This window comes from Salvelinus sp. IW2-2015, linkage group LG5 (assembly GCF_002910315.2).
Source record: "Salvelinus sp. IW2-2015 linkage group LG5, ASM291031v2, whole genome shotgun sequence".
Taxonomy (NCBI): domain Eukaryota; kingdom Metazoa; phylum Chordata; class Actinopteri; order Salmoniformes; family Salmonidae; genus Salvelinus; species Salvelinus sp. IW2-2015.
Genome location: NC_036844.1, coordinates 24587467 through 24601277, shown reverse-complemented (window position 1 = coordinate 24601277; position 13811 = coordinate 24587467).

Below are 13811 nucleotides of genomic sequence, written 5' to 3'. Positions count from 1 at the left end.
GCTGTTCCACGATGATTTAAATAAAAGGAACGGGATATTTGCTAATGCTCTTGTGAGGAAGAGACATTTACATAATGTGACATGATAATGATCTATAAAACCCAACGGATCAATGAGGTCCAATTACAGGCTGCTGAAGTTTCTTATCTTCTCTGGTTTAACTTTGAGCAGCCTGTGGTCTTCTACTTTCATTCCATCTCCAATGTGATTAGAGACACTCATCGGCACAAATAAAAGATAATCATCAAACAGAATCACTATTTACTGGCTTCGTCTTTTTCCAATTTAATTGCATGAGCAAAACATTCTCAAGGGCACATTTTAATGTTGTTGGTGATAAATATTCATATGTGTTGGGTTTTGTTGTTTCCTTAGAATGATTGTTGGTTTGGTGCAGCTAATCTGTTTGACTTGTTTGAGTTTGTTGTTTAATTTCATATCTTATCTAATGTTCCCTATTTGAGACGAACTGTTCATGCAACATGAACCTCCTTTACTTCTGCCCTTTGTTAAATGATAGAAGGCAGAAACAGAGGGAAAAAAGGATAATCCACAGTTGTATTTTTGTTTTCCCCATCTTGCAGTTCCTGGGGCCTTTGGGAGCAGGCTGAGCTAGGAGGCTGCACCTTTGTTGAAGTGCATTCACCTGTGATGGAGAAGCAGAGCCATCCAAGGTCAGTGCCAGAAGGGAATGGAGAAAACAACCTATTTTACACTCACACAAACACACAAAAGACAATGTGACTGACTTGAGACCGTTTTAAATCGGTTTCTAATTGTATAATTAACCTAGCATTAGCAATTATGGTGTTATGTGTTAGATGGAATGATCTACAGTATGTGCATTGTATTTGGGCAGAGGGAAAGTACAGAGGGGGCCTGTCTCTGACTGCAAGAATGATTCCAAAAGGGTTCAATAGTAGCCTGGGGGTTAGAGGTGATAGTTTTATAGAACAGTCATTTACAATCTATCTTGTTTCATATCATTACATACAGTGGGTTGCGAAAGAATCCACTTGGTATTTTTCCTATTTTGTTTCCTTACAATGTGGAATTAAAATGTTTTTTTTGGGGGGGTTGTATCATTTGATTTACACAACATGCCTATCACTTTGATGATGCAAAATATTTTTTATTGTGAAAGAAACAAGAAATAAGACAAAAAAACTTGAGCGTGCATAACTATTCACCCCCTCAAAGTCAATACTTTGTAGAGTCAGTGCTCCAGCTCCTTCAAGTTGGATGGGTTCCGCTGGTGTACAGCAATCTTTAAGTCATACACCACAGATTCTCAATTGGATTGAGGTCTGGGCTTTGACTAGGCCATTCCAAGACATTTAACTATTTCCCCTTAAACCAAACCAAGTGTTGCTTTAGCAGTATGCTTAGGGTCATTGTCCTGCTGGAAGGTGAACCTGTCCCAGTCTCAAATCTAAGGTAGACTGAAACAGGTTTCCCTCAAGAATTTCCATGTATTTAGCGGCATCCATCATTCTTTAAATTCTGACCAGTTTCCCAGTCCCTGCCGATGAAAAACATCCCCACAGCATAAAGCTGCCACCACCATGCTTCATTGTGGGGATGGGGTTCTCGGGGTGGTGAGAGGTGTTGAGTTTGTGCCAGACATTTTCCTTGATGGCCAAAAAGTTCAATTCTAGTCTCATATGACCAGAGTACCTTCTTCCATATGTTTGGGGAGTCTCCCACATGCCTTTTGGCGAACACCAAACGTGTTTGCTTATTTTTTTCTTTAAGCAATTACTTTTTTTTCTGGACACTCTTCCGTAAAGCCCAGCTCTGTGGAGTGTACAGCTTAAAGTGGTCCTATGGACAGACACACCAATCTCTGTGGTGGAGCTTTGCAGCTCCTTCAGGGTTATCTTTGGTCTCTTTTTTGCCTCTGATTAATGCCCTCCTTGCCTGGTCTGTGAGTTTTGATGGGCTGCCCTCTCTTGGCAGGTTTGTGGTGGTGCAATATTCTTTCCATTATTTAATAATGGATTTCATGGTACTCTGTGGGATGTTCAAAGTTTCTGATATTTTTTTATAACCCAACCCTGATCTGTACTTCTCCACAACTTTGTCTCTGACCTGTTAGGAGAGCTCCCTAGTGGTGCCCCTTGCTTAATGGTGTTGCAGACTCAGGGTCCTTTCAGAACAGGTGTATACAGTATATACTGAGATCATGTGTCACGCCCTGACCATAGTATGCTTTGTATGTTTTATGTTTTGTTTGGTCAGGGTGTGATCTGAGTGGGCATTCTATGTTGTATGTCTAGGTTGTCTGTTTCTATGTTTGGCCTGATATGGTTCTCAATCTCAATTAGTCGTTGTCTCTGATTGGGAACCATATTTAGGTAGCCTGTTTTGTATTGTGGGTTGTGGGTGATTGTTCCTGTTACTGTGTTCCTGTGTTTGCGTTGTCACCATACGGGACTGTTTCGTCTTCGTTCGTTTGTCGGTTTATTGTTTTTTTGTTCTTTGTTCAAGTATCCTTATTAAAATATATATTTACCACGCTGCACCTTGGTCCTCCTCTCTTTCTCCTAACGATGGACGTTACAGAATCACCCACCAAAAAAGGACCAAGCAGCGTGGTATCGGGCAGCAGCGATCTCCAGACTCATGGACATGGGAGGAGATTTTGGACAGAAAAGGACCCTGGGCACAGGCTGGGGAATATCGTCGCCCCAAGGCAGAGCTGTAGGCAGCGAAAGCTGAGCGGCGGCGATATGAGGAGGCAGCACGGCAGCGCGACAGGTACGAGAGGCAGCCCCAAAATGTTTTGGGGGGGGCACACGGGGAGTGTGGCAGAGTCAGGTTGGAGACCTGAGCCCACTCCTCGTGCTTATTGTAAGCAGCGCGTTACTGGTCAGGCACCGTGTTATGCGTTAACGCGACGATGTCGCCAGTACGTGCCATATCCCGGTGCGCTATAGGGCAGCCCCCGAAAGTGTCATGCGAGTGTGGGCATCCAGCAGGGCGTATTGTGCTGCTCAGCGTGTCTGGTCTCCGGTACGCTGTTTCGGTCCAGGGTATCCTGCGCCGGCTCTGCATGCTGTGTCTCCGGGGCGCGGAGGGTGCAGTGCGTCCTATGCCTGCGCTCGGCTCGTGCCGGGCGAATGTGGGAGTGGAGCCCAAGGGAGAGGTGCGCGTAGTAGGCACTAGATCTCCAGTGCTCCACCCACAGCCCGGTTCAACCTGTGCTGCACTCTGGAGGGTCCGGGCTAGAGTAGTTATCAGCCTGGGAGAGTGGTGCCAAGGGTGCGCACCCAGAGTCCAGTGCTCCCCACAGGCCGGTCCTTCCGGTGCCTCCTCCAAACACCAGGCCTCCTGTAGTCTCCCCAGTCTGGTGGGTCCTGTGCAGCCCCACGTACCAGGCTGTTCTCCGTTCCTCCCTACAGGTCGCACTGTCTGTCAGCGCCGCCAGAGTCTCCAGTCTGTCCAGTGCGTCTGAGCCGCCCGTCTCGTCCAGCGCCGTCTGAGCGCCCGTCTGTCAGCGCCGTCTGAGCGCACCGTTAGTATGAACCTGATGGACACACGGGCTGCCGCCCGTCTGTCCTGAGCCGCTAGAGCCGCCCGTCTGTCCTGGAGCCGCCGAGCCGCCCGTCAGTCAGGAGCGAGCCCAGAGTTCGTCGTCAGCCAGGAAGCGGCCAAGAGCCGTCCGTCAGCCGGAGGCGGCCAGAGCCGTACGTCATTCAGGAGCGGTCAGAGCCGTTCGTAGCCAGGACGTCCAGAACCGTCCGTCGCAGGAGCGGCCAGAGCCGTCCGTCAGCCAGGAGCTGCCCTTCAGTCCGGAGCTGCCCTTCTGTCCGGAGCTGCCCTTCAGTCCTGAGCTGCCCCTCAGTCCGGAGCTGCCCCTCAGTCCCGGAGCTGCCCGTCCGGAGCTGCCCTCAGTCCCGGAGCTGCCCCTCAGTCCGGAGCTGCCCCTCAGTCCGGAGCTGCCCTCAGTCCGGAAGCTGCCCCTCAGTCCGGAGCTGCCCCGTACGTCCGAGCTGCCCCTCAGTCCTGAAAGCTACCCTCAGTCGGAGCTGCCCTCAGTCCTGAAGCTCCTCTCAGTCCAGTGGGGCCCTTATTAGGGTTCCAGTCCAAGGTCGGCGGCCGAGGGTCGCCGCTCAAGAGGTTACGGAAGCGGCAATGACTATGGTGGAGTGGGGTCCACGTCCCGCGCCAGACGCCACCGCGGACAGATGCCCACCCAGACCTTCCCTATAGGTTTAAGGTTTTGCGCCGGAGTCGCACTTGGGGGGGGGGGGGGGGTACTGTCACGCCCTGACCATAGTTTGCTTTGTATGTTTATGTCTTTGTTTGGTCAGGGTGTGATCTGAGTGGGCATTCTATGTTGTATGTCTAGGTTGTCTGTTTCTATGTTTGGCCTGATATGGTTCTCAATCAGAGGCAGGTGTTCGTCGTTGTCGTTGTCTCTGATTGGGAACCACATTTAGGTAGCCTGTTTTGTCATTGTGGTTTGTGGGTGATTGTCTATGTTAGTTGCTTGTGTCAGCACATTTCTCATTATAGCTTCACGTTCGTTGTTCGTTTGTTATTTTTGTATAGTTTCGTTTAGTTTCGTTTAGTGTTCTCTGTGTTAATAATTTCAAGATGAACACATACCACGCTGCATATTGGTCCTCCGATCCTTCAAACTTCTCCTCCTCAGACGAGGAGGAAGACGAGCGTGACATCATGTGACAGATAATATGACACTTAGATTGCACACAGGTGGACTTTATGTAACTAATTATGTGACTTCTGAAGGCAATTGGTTGCAGCAGATCTTATTTAGGGGCTTCATAGCAAAGTGGGTGAATACATATGCATGCACCACTTTTCCGTTTTTTTCTTTTTAGAATTTTTTGAAACAAGTCATTTTTTTCATTTCACTTCACCAATTTGGAATATTTTGTGTATGTCCATTACATGAAATCCAAATAAAAATCAATTTCAATTACAGGTTGTAATGCAACAAAATAGGAAAAACTCCAAGGGGGTGAATACTTTTGCAAGGCACTGTACTCTTAGTATGAATTTTGAGGTTTTTATATATTGGATTTAAAGTAGTGTTAGGTTAAAGCTCTTTGTGTATGAGAAGTGTAATTATTTAGCTGACTGCAGTAGACAGTAGAATGTGGGCCTCTCCTGACTGATAAGAAGTCCTGTGAAAGGCACGGAGAAGCACAAAGCCTCCTGACTTAGGCTGGGCCATGATAACAGCAATAGGAGGACGAGACTCAGTTCTTGCCCAGCAACAGAAACTGATTGTTTATCCTCAAAATACAAGGAGGTGATTCCACCTAATTGGAAGGTATAAATATACAGTGCATTCGGGAAAGTATTCAGACCCCTTCCTTTTTTTCCACAGCCTTTTTCTAAAATTGATTAAATTACATGTTTTCCTCATCAATCTACACACACTCACAATCCCAGAGCGAAAACAGGTTTTTAGAAATGTTTGCAAATAAAAATAAATAAAACAGAAATACACTTATTTACATAAAAATATTCAGACCCTTTGCTATGAGACTCGAAATTGAGCTCACGTGCATCCTGTTTCCATTGATCACCATTGAGACGTTTCTTCAACTTGATTGAAGTCCACCTGTGGTAAATTCAATTAATTGGACAGGATTTGGAAAGGCACACACCTGTCTATATAAAGTCCCACAGTTGACAGTGCATGGTCAGAGCAAAAACCAAGCCATGAGGTCGAAGGAACTGTCCATAGAGCTCCGAGACAGGATTGTGTTGAGGCACAGATCTGGGGAAGGGTACCAAAACATTTCTGCAGCATAGAAGGTCCCCAAGAATACAGTGGCATCCATCGTTCTTAAATGGAAGATGTTTGTAACCACCAAGACTCGTCCTAGAGCTGGCACCCGGCCAAACTGAGCAATCTGGGGAGAAGGGCCTTGGTCAGGGAGGTGACCAAGAACCCGATGGTCACTCTGACAGAGCTCCAGAGTTCCTCTGTGGAGGTGGGAGAACCTTCCAGAAGGACAACCATCTCTGCAGCACTCCAACAATCAGGCCTTTATGGTAGAGTAGCCAGACGGAAGCCAAGATTCTCTGGTCTGATGAAACCAAGATTGAACTCTTTGGCCGGAATGCCAAGGGTCATGTCTGGAGGAAACCTGGCACCATTCCTACGGTGAAGCATGGTGGTGGCAGCATCATGCTGTGGGAATGTTTCTCAGCGGCAGGGACTGGGAGAGTAGTCAGGATCAAGGGAAAGATGAACGGAGCAAAGTACAGAGAGATCCTTAATGAAAACGTCCTCCAGAGCGCTCAGGACCTCAGACTGGGGGTGAAGGTTTACCTTCCATTAGGACAACGACCCTAAACACACTGCCAAGACAATGCAGGAGTGACTTTGGGACAAGTCTCTGAAAGTTCTTGAGTGGTCCAGCGAGAGCGCTGACTTGAACCTGATCAAATATCTCTTGAGAGACCTGAAAATAGCTATGCGGCGACGCTCCCCATCCAACCAGACAGAGCTTGACTGTATCTGCAGAGAAGAATGGGAGAAACTCCCCAAATACAGGTGTGCCACGCTTTTAGCATCATACCCAAGAACACTCGAGGCTGTAATCGCAAACTATTTAATACATTTTAGYACAAGGCTGTAACGTAACAAAATGTGTTAAAAAGTCAAGGGGTCTGAATACTTTCCGAATGCACTGTATGCTTGTGTGAATTGTATGGGTGCGTTTGCAGCTGCAACGCCCATTGTGGTGAATAAATATTTTGGTGTCTGACTGGATTTGTACCAGAACTTAGAATTTAACAGCTCATTAACTTTAACTCTATATTAGGGATTATAGTTACCTTAGCACTTTAGATTTTTTATAACATGCTTTATTAGTAAAACACAATTTAAATATAATTTAAAGATCATTATTGACATGCAGTATGAAGATTCATATTGAGTCATTGTTTAATAATGAATATATCATTTGCAATTGATTGCATTTATTCTTGAAGTTGTAGCTCTTTCCTGCAGTCAAATGACCAAAGTCCTATCTAGTGGCTTCATGGGTGGAATGTCAATACTTTTTTCCTAATTTCATATTTAATAAACATTATATATATATTTTCTGCAGAAAATCCGGTGTTTCTATGTCAAATGGTTTTGTTATATTTTAGTATTCTGTGATGTATGTAAAGTGTAATATTGGGATGCAGACTCAAAATTGAATATATTCCAACTCTGTATCTGACATGGTACAGGTGTCTTCTTCTTTTAAACCCATTACCATGTGTGTGAGGTGTTTACTTTTGTTTCAAAGTAGATTTSTTTAAGACTACCAACAAACGCTGTGTGTGACCCTGATATAGCCCACTGCAGTAAAAGGTTAAATTACTTCAAAAGAAGCAAGAGCAGCCAAAAGTGTATTTGTGTCTGTCACTGTGTTCTCCGTGTCTGACTTTGTTTACTAGGGGGTAATGTAAATTCATTATTTGTCTAATGTTCCCAATTCCAGACACTGATCTGCCATCTTGAATGAATTACATTAATTATGTCCTTTCTATTAAATAAAATACTCCATTGTTGTTTGGTGGATGACAGACAGCCAAGACATCACTTTTAGTGAGCAGGCTGTGGACAGGGCTATACTATATGTAAATAGCACAGACAGTGTTTGGATCATGGTACATAGAGACAGACACAGCTGAATAGAGCTTAGAAGAGCAACTCTTGTGTGACTCAGCAAGACTGGCAGATATCCCAGCATGCCACATTGTCCCATCCCTAGACACACCCACTCTGTGTCACATTCCAACAGGGGTGGTAGCTCTTTCTCATCCTGTCTTATCTGTCCCTCCCTCCCTCCCTTCATCCCTCCTTTCTTGGCATTAGCCATTCCAGGCACGAAGACCTTAGCACAATGTAAATTATTCAGCTTTGACTGCCGAAGGCTGGGAGCGAATCATATAACGTGCTCAGTCTGTGGCTATTTCATACAGGTAACCATGCTTAAACACCAAAGCAAAAAATGATTTCCAAACTCACACAAAAATAAGGTTGCATTGTTTGCAACCGATTTGATTAAATGTTAAATTCTACCATTTCATTTAAAATGTTGTGGTTTGTTTGGACTTTGTGTCGTCAGGTAGGTACTTGGGTGGGCTTCAAAGAGGACTGAGACAGGCTGATTAACCCTTAATTAATGCACAAAAACCTGGGGCTTTGTGCAACTGCTTAAATAATGCATGACCTCTGAATCACTACAGTACCTAACACTGTTCTCCCCGTCCTCCATCTTTCTTCCTCTTTCTCCCTTTTTCTCTCTAAAATAAAAAAAACGATGTCATAATAAGCTTTATGGCTAAAAGTATAAATCTTATGCTTTTTCTTTTTCTTTGTTCAATTTGAAAAATGATGCATATCCATCAGAATGTTTTGCTTAGTGGCAGCATTTGCAATTCAGAGGGAGCAATTTAATGTCTTTCTTTTTTTTCTTCTGTTTGCAGCTTTGGCAAGCAGTGGGTTCCTTCATCATGTCAGCAGCTGGACCAACTGCTTATGAAATGCTTTTAGGCAATAAGGATTATGATAATGAGATCAATATGGTGGGGAAAACACATTTAAACAGGGACAGGAAATAAAGCTGAAAAACGACCTCCCTTCATACAGAAAAATAAAAATCCCCATGATTCATGTTCTTTAGCATACTTACAAAACTCCTCAAATATTTAAGAGAGGGAGATAGGCTAGGAGGTACTTAAGTTGACCAGCACAAGGACTTGTTTGTATTACTAAGCAGGCAGGTACGTCACCATACCGTACACGTTGAAATATGATCACAGCACAGGGAGAAACTAAATAGTTCAAAACTTTCTTTCCCACCACGACACTATGCTAATAGCTTCTACCTTTCTGTCTCTGAAAGCCATTATGAGGCACTTTTAGATGTGTTACTTCAGGTGAAACAAACACTTCAGAGTCTGGATTATAGCCTGTCAGGCTGATGGTTTGGTGCAGTGTCCCCCTCTGATGCTCATTACCTTGTTTGACGGAGTGATGAGTACCATGAGAAGTGGGTGAAGACTGCCAGTCTGGTGGTGTTGGGCACAGATGCCAGTTTGTGGATGAGCTTAGCAGGGCAGCGGCCATGTTTAGTGAGGCAGTTTGTTGTTTAATTACACACTGTGGGAGTCATCTTCCTCAGAATGACTCTGTTCACACGCCTGGGCCAAGGGCAGGGGCTGGGATGCTCCTTACCGCCTTACATGTAGAGCACACACACACACACACACACACACACACACACACACACACACACACACACACACACACACACACACACACACACACACACACACACACACACACACACACACACAACACACACACACACACACACACACCACTGTTCTTGTGCTCTTCTAACTCACGTTGGAATTTCAATTCAGAAAAATTCAGTCTGAGACAATAGATTACTAACAGATTCCTGGTAGAACCCAAGAAGCAAGGTGGCGATCGGGAAGTTTGGCATGGTGGCAGACCTTTTACTTGATGTGTTTAGTTTAAACCTCACTAGAAGTAGTCACATCTGCAATCTAAATAACAGACTGGTAAATTCTCAGCAACTTCTCAGGCATGTCAACACTTCTGATGGCATCCAGCACTTCGGATTTGGAAGGAATGTTATATACCAACCTTTCATTACACCTTGGCACAAACCATAACAATCATCCAAGACCAGTCTGAAACGCCAATTAATGTTGGAGATCTTATAACTCCATGCCTTCTCTTATAGGGTGAAATCCATCAATGCACTGGTCCTCAGTTTATCATGAACACCATCAAACGGCCTATGCACCCATCCATCTCCTGCGAACATGGGGTTAAAGGGATAATAAGGGATTTTGGCAATGAGGCCCTTTATCTACTTCCCCAGAGTCAGATTAACTTCCTTCATACTAGATACAGAGAGTTAGAGGTAGTTTCGCAAGCCCATGCTAACTAGCGTTAGCGCAATGACTGGAAGTGTATGGGTATTCTGCTAGCATGCTAGTAGATACCCTATTCAACAAGGCCTTTGGGAAGAAAGGTTTACATTGAGTACGCCTGGTTCGTAAATCAGAGGTGGATGTCATCTGCTTTACAGATACAGAGTTGTATTAATCTGTTTGTGACTCAGAAATTGAGATAGGCAATTACTCTGTTGTCAGGAAGGATTGGAATCGGGACCGTGGGGGATATATGCCTTTGTTAGATCGGACATTGCTTATAACGTCAGATCGGACTTAATCAATAAACTGGAGATTGTCTAGCTGGATATTTGCCTTCCCAAAACCAATCCGATTTTAATTTTATTTTTCCGTTAATTTACCAGGTAAGTTGACTGAGAACACATTCTCATTTACAGCAACGACCTGGGGAATAGTTACAGGGGAGAGGAGAGAGATGAATGAGCCAATTGTAAACTGGGGATTATTAGGTGACCGTGATGGTTTTGAGGGCCAGATTGGGAATTTAGCCAGGACACCGGGGTCAACACCCCTACTCTTACGACAAGTGCCATGGGATCTTTAATGACCTCAGAGAGTCAGGACACCCATTTAACGTCCCATCCGAAAGACGGCACCCTACACAGGGCAGTGTCCCCAATCACTGCCCTGGGGCATTGGGATATTTTTTAGACCAGAGGAAAGAGTGCCTCCTACTGGCCCTCCAWCACCACTTCCAGCAGCACCTGGTCTCCCATCCAGGGACCAGGACCAACCATGCTTAGCTTCAGAAGCAAGCCAGCAGTGGTATGCAGGGTGGTATGCTGCTGGCTCTTGGGGGTGTGTTACAGGCTGCCCAATCAGAACACATTCTATGAAGGTCTCAAAAAGATGTTGTCAAACTGTACTGATTCTCTGGAGAAGGAAATAATTTTGTTAGGGGATTTCAATACTGATGTTTGAAAAAAGCATAACCCAACCCACAATGTATTATTGCACTTCTGTAGATCATTTGCTCTGACCCAAATGATAAAAGATCCCTCCAGGGTATGTGAACAGTGTAAAGTACGATTGACTTAAAACTGATCATCCAAAATATAGCAGAGTGGAATAATAGTCTATGGAATCAGTGACGATTTTATTACATTTTGCGCTAGGTTTTTAAAACATATATTTAACTGTCACAAAACTGTTCGAATCAGAGCACTCAAAAAATACTGTGTTGAAATTCTTTGGGAGCAACTGGGTAAAATTGATTGGTAACTTGTGCTGGATAGTGTGAGTGTAGCATAGACATTGCCTGGGAAGCCTTTAAATGTAGACTCCTTAATGTGGTGAATGCTTTGGCTCCCATTAGACAGGTCATATTAAAGCAGGGGTCTAGGCCTTGGTTTAATCATGATATCCTAGAATCTWTCCAAGCTAGGAATAAAGCATCTAAGACATTTTAGAACTCTCAAGAGCAGTATGATTCTCGCCTATAAAAACACCACAGAAATGAAGCACAGCACAGGATGAATGAAGCTAAGAGGGGAGACTTTTCAGATAAAATCACTGAGAACAAAAATTACCCTAAAAAGCTTGGAAATCATTCAAGGAACTAAGCTGTAGTTTGTCCTACCAAAACCAAATTCAACAGTATAGGACTGAACATCAGGAGAAGATGGTACATAAAAATATCAGAAGTTGCCAATGAATTCAACTATTTTTTAAACTTCTGTTGCCAGCAAGCTGCCCACCAAGCTGCCCACCAGTTCTGGTTTGTATGGAAGTCAAGAAGTATTATGCCGAGTTGTGGGTTCAAGCAAACACTTTCTTTTGCAAAGGTAGCAACGGCCAAAGTAGCCAGTATGATAGCAAAGCTTAAGCGCTCCAAAGCCACAGGCCTGGATAATATGCTTGCAATGTTCCTTAGAGATTCTGCTGAGCACATTTCCACTTGTATCACGCATATCGTTAATCTCTCTCTTGAACAAGGCATCTTTCCCAAGGACATGAAACAAGCTAAAGTTATACTTTTGTAAAAAAAAGGGGATATTATAGGGAATTATAGGCCTCTATTCTCAGTGTAACTTCAAAGATCCTGGACAGAGTTGTTCATGAGCAGATTTATGAATATGTCAACAAACAAAGCCTAATGTATGATTTTCAGTCAGGGGTTTAGAAAAACACTGCACGGATTCATGTAAATTTTACTTGACTGACTTCATCAGTAAAGAGATTGATGAGGGAAATCTTTGTGGAATGGTACTGCTTGACTGACAGAAGGCCATTGATACAGTTAACCACTGCCTCCTAATCTCCAAACTGGAGTTAAGCAGTATCACTCTAGGCAGGGTAAAGTCCTACTTGTCAGGTAGGGAGCAAATGGTGGCGGTTATTGGTTCACTGTCTCAGGCAAAACGAATAAGCTGTGACGTTCCGCAGGGGAGTGTGCTTGGGCTACTACTGTTTTTACTGTAGATAAGCAATATGAAAGATGCTTATTCTTGTCGTCTTTTTCTTTATGCAGATAACTCTACACTTTTTAAGTAAAACCATATTAGAGAGCATACTTAGCACAGAGCTTACTAACATTAGCACATGGCTTGGACATAATATGCTATCTCTGCACTTAGGTAAAACTGAGGCAATTCTTTCTGGGTCCAGGCCTAAATTGTGTAGGTCCTCTGAAATCAGAGTGGAGATAGGGGCTGAGACGCTGACTGCCAAAATCTCTGTTAGCTACCTGAGGTGTATCCTTGATGGAAGCTTGACCATGGCCCCGAAAGTTCTAGGTGGGGTTAATGCCAGGACCAAGTTTTTGGCTAGAAAGTCCATGCTGCTTGATAAGGACTCCATAAGAATGCTAGTGTAACCGATGTGAAATGGCTAGCTAGTTAGCTAATAGCGTTTCAATTGGTGACGTCACTCGCTCTGAGACCTTGAAGTAGTTGTTCCCCTTGCTCTGCAAGGGCCGTGGCTTTTGTGGCGTGAAGGGTAACGATGCTTCCTGGGTGTCAGTTGTTGATGTGTGCAGAGGGTCCCTGGTTCGCGGCGAGTAGAGGGGCGGAAGCTATACTGTTACACTAGCATCTGCCCTCATTCAATGCTATTTTGACTATGGTGGCAATTCATTGTTTGGGGGCTTATCTAAGCTTCTGAAGGGGAAGCTCCAGATAGCCCAGAATAAGCTGATCAGGGTAGTATTGAAGGTGAGTCCAAGTACTTACAATGGCAGGAGCTGCTTTCAGGAACTCAACTGGCTGCACATTGAGGCTAGGGTGTCCCTGATTAGACTGGGTCTGGTAAACAGGATTATTTATGGTTCTTCGCCCAGATATCTGACTGATTACATTCCCCATGTTAGGGATGCACACAACCACAGCAACAGATCAGGTGTTGCTAATGTGTGCTTATAAAGGTTCAGGAGTAAAGCTGGGAAGTCAATGTGCCCAGAGGAGGACGGAAACTATCTGTCCTCTGTTAACACCAGGCCTGGGCCACATTAGAATATATTTTTGCCATTGCATGCAAGAATCAAATTACAGGATTATACATCATGTGTCAACTGTGTTGACAGATATATCTACTGTAAATCCCATCCAGATATGCTACTTATTTTACTTTTTTAACATGCACAGAAATAACCCACATCCATGTTCTACTTTTGGCAGGTATTTTCATTATTAAACATGAAAAACTACACAGAGGGAAAAGTACACTGTGCATTCAGCACCACGGACAGAACTCTTGTTAACGGGTATGCATAAAAACACAAGAACAAGAGAGAGCTCAACATTACATTTAAACTACTCAATCAGCGTGAATAGTTAAGTCTCTGATGGGCATTGACTAGAGCAGTGAAGTCAGGTATA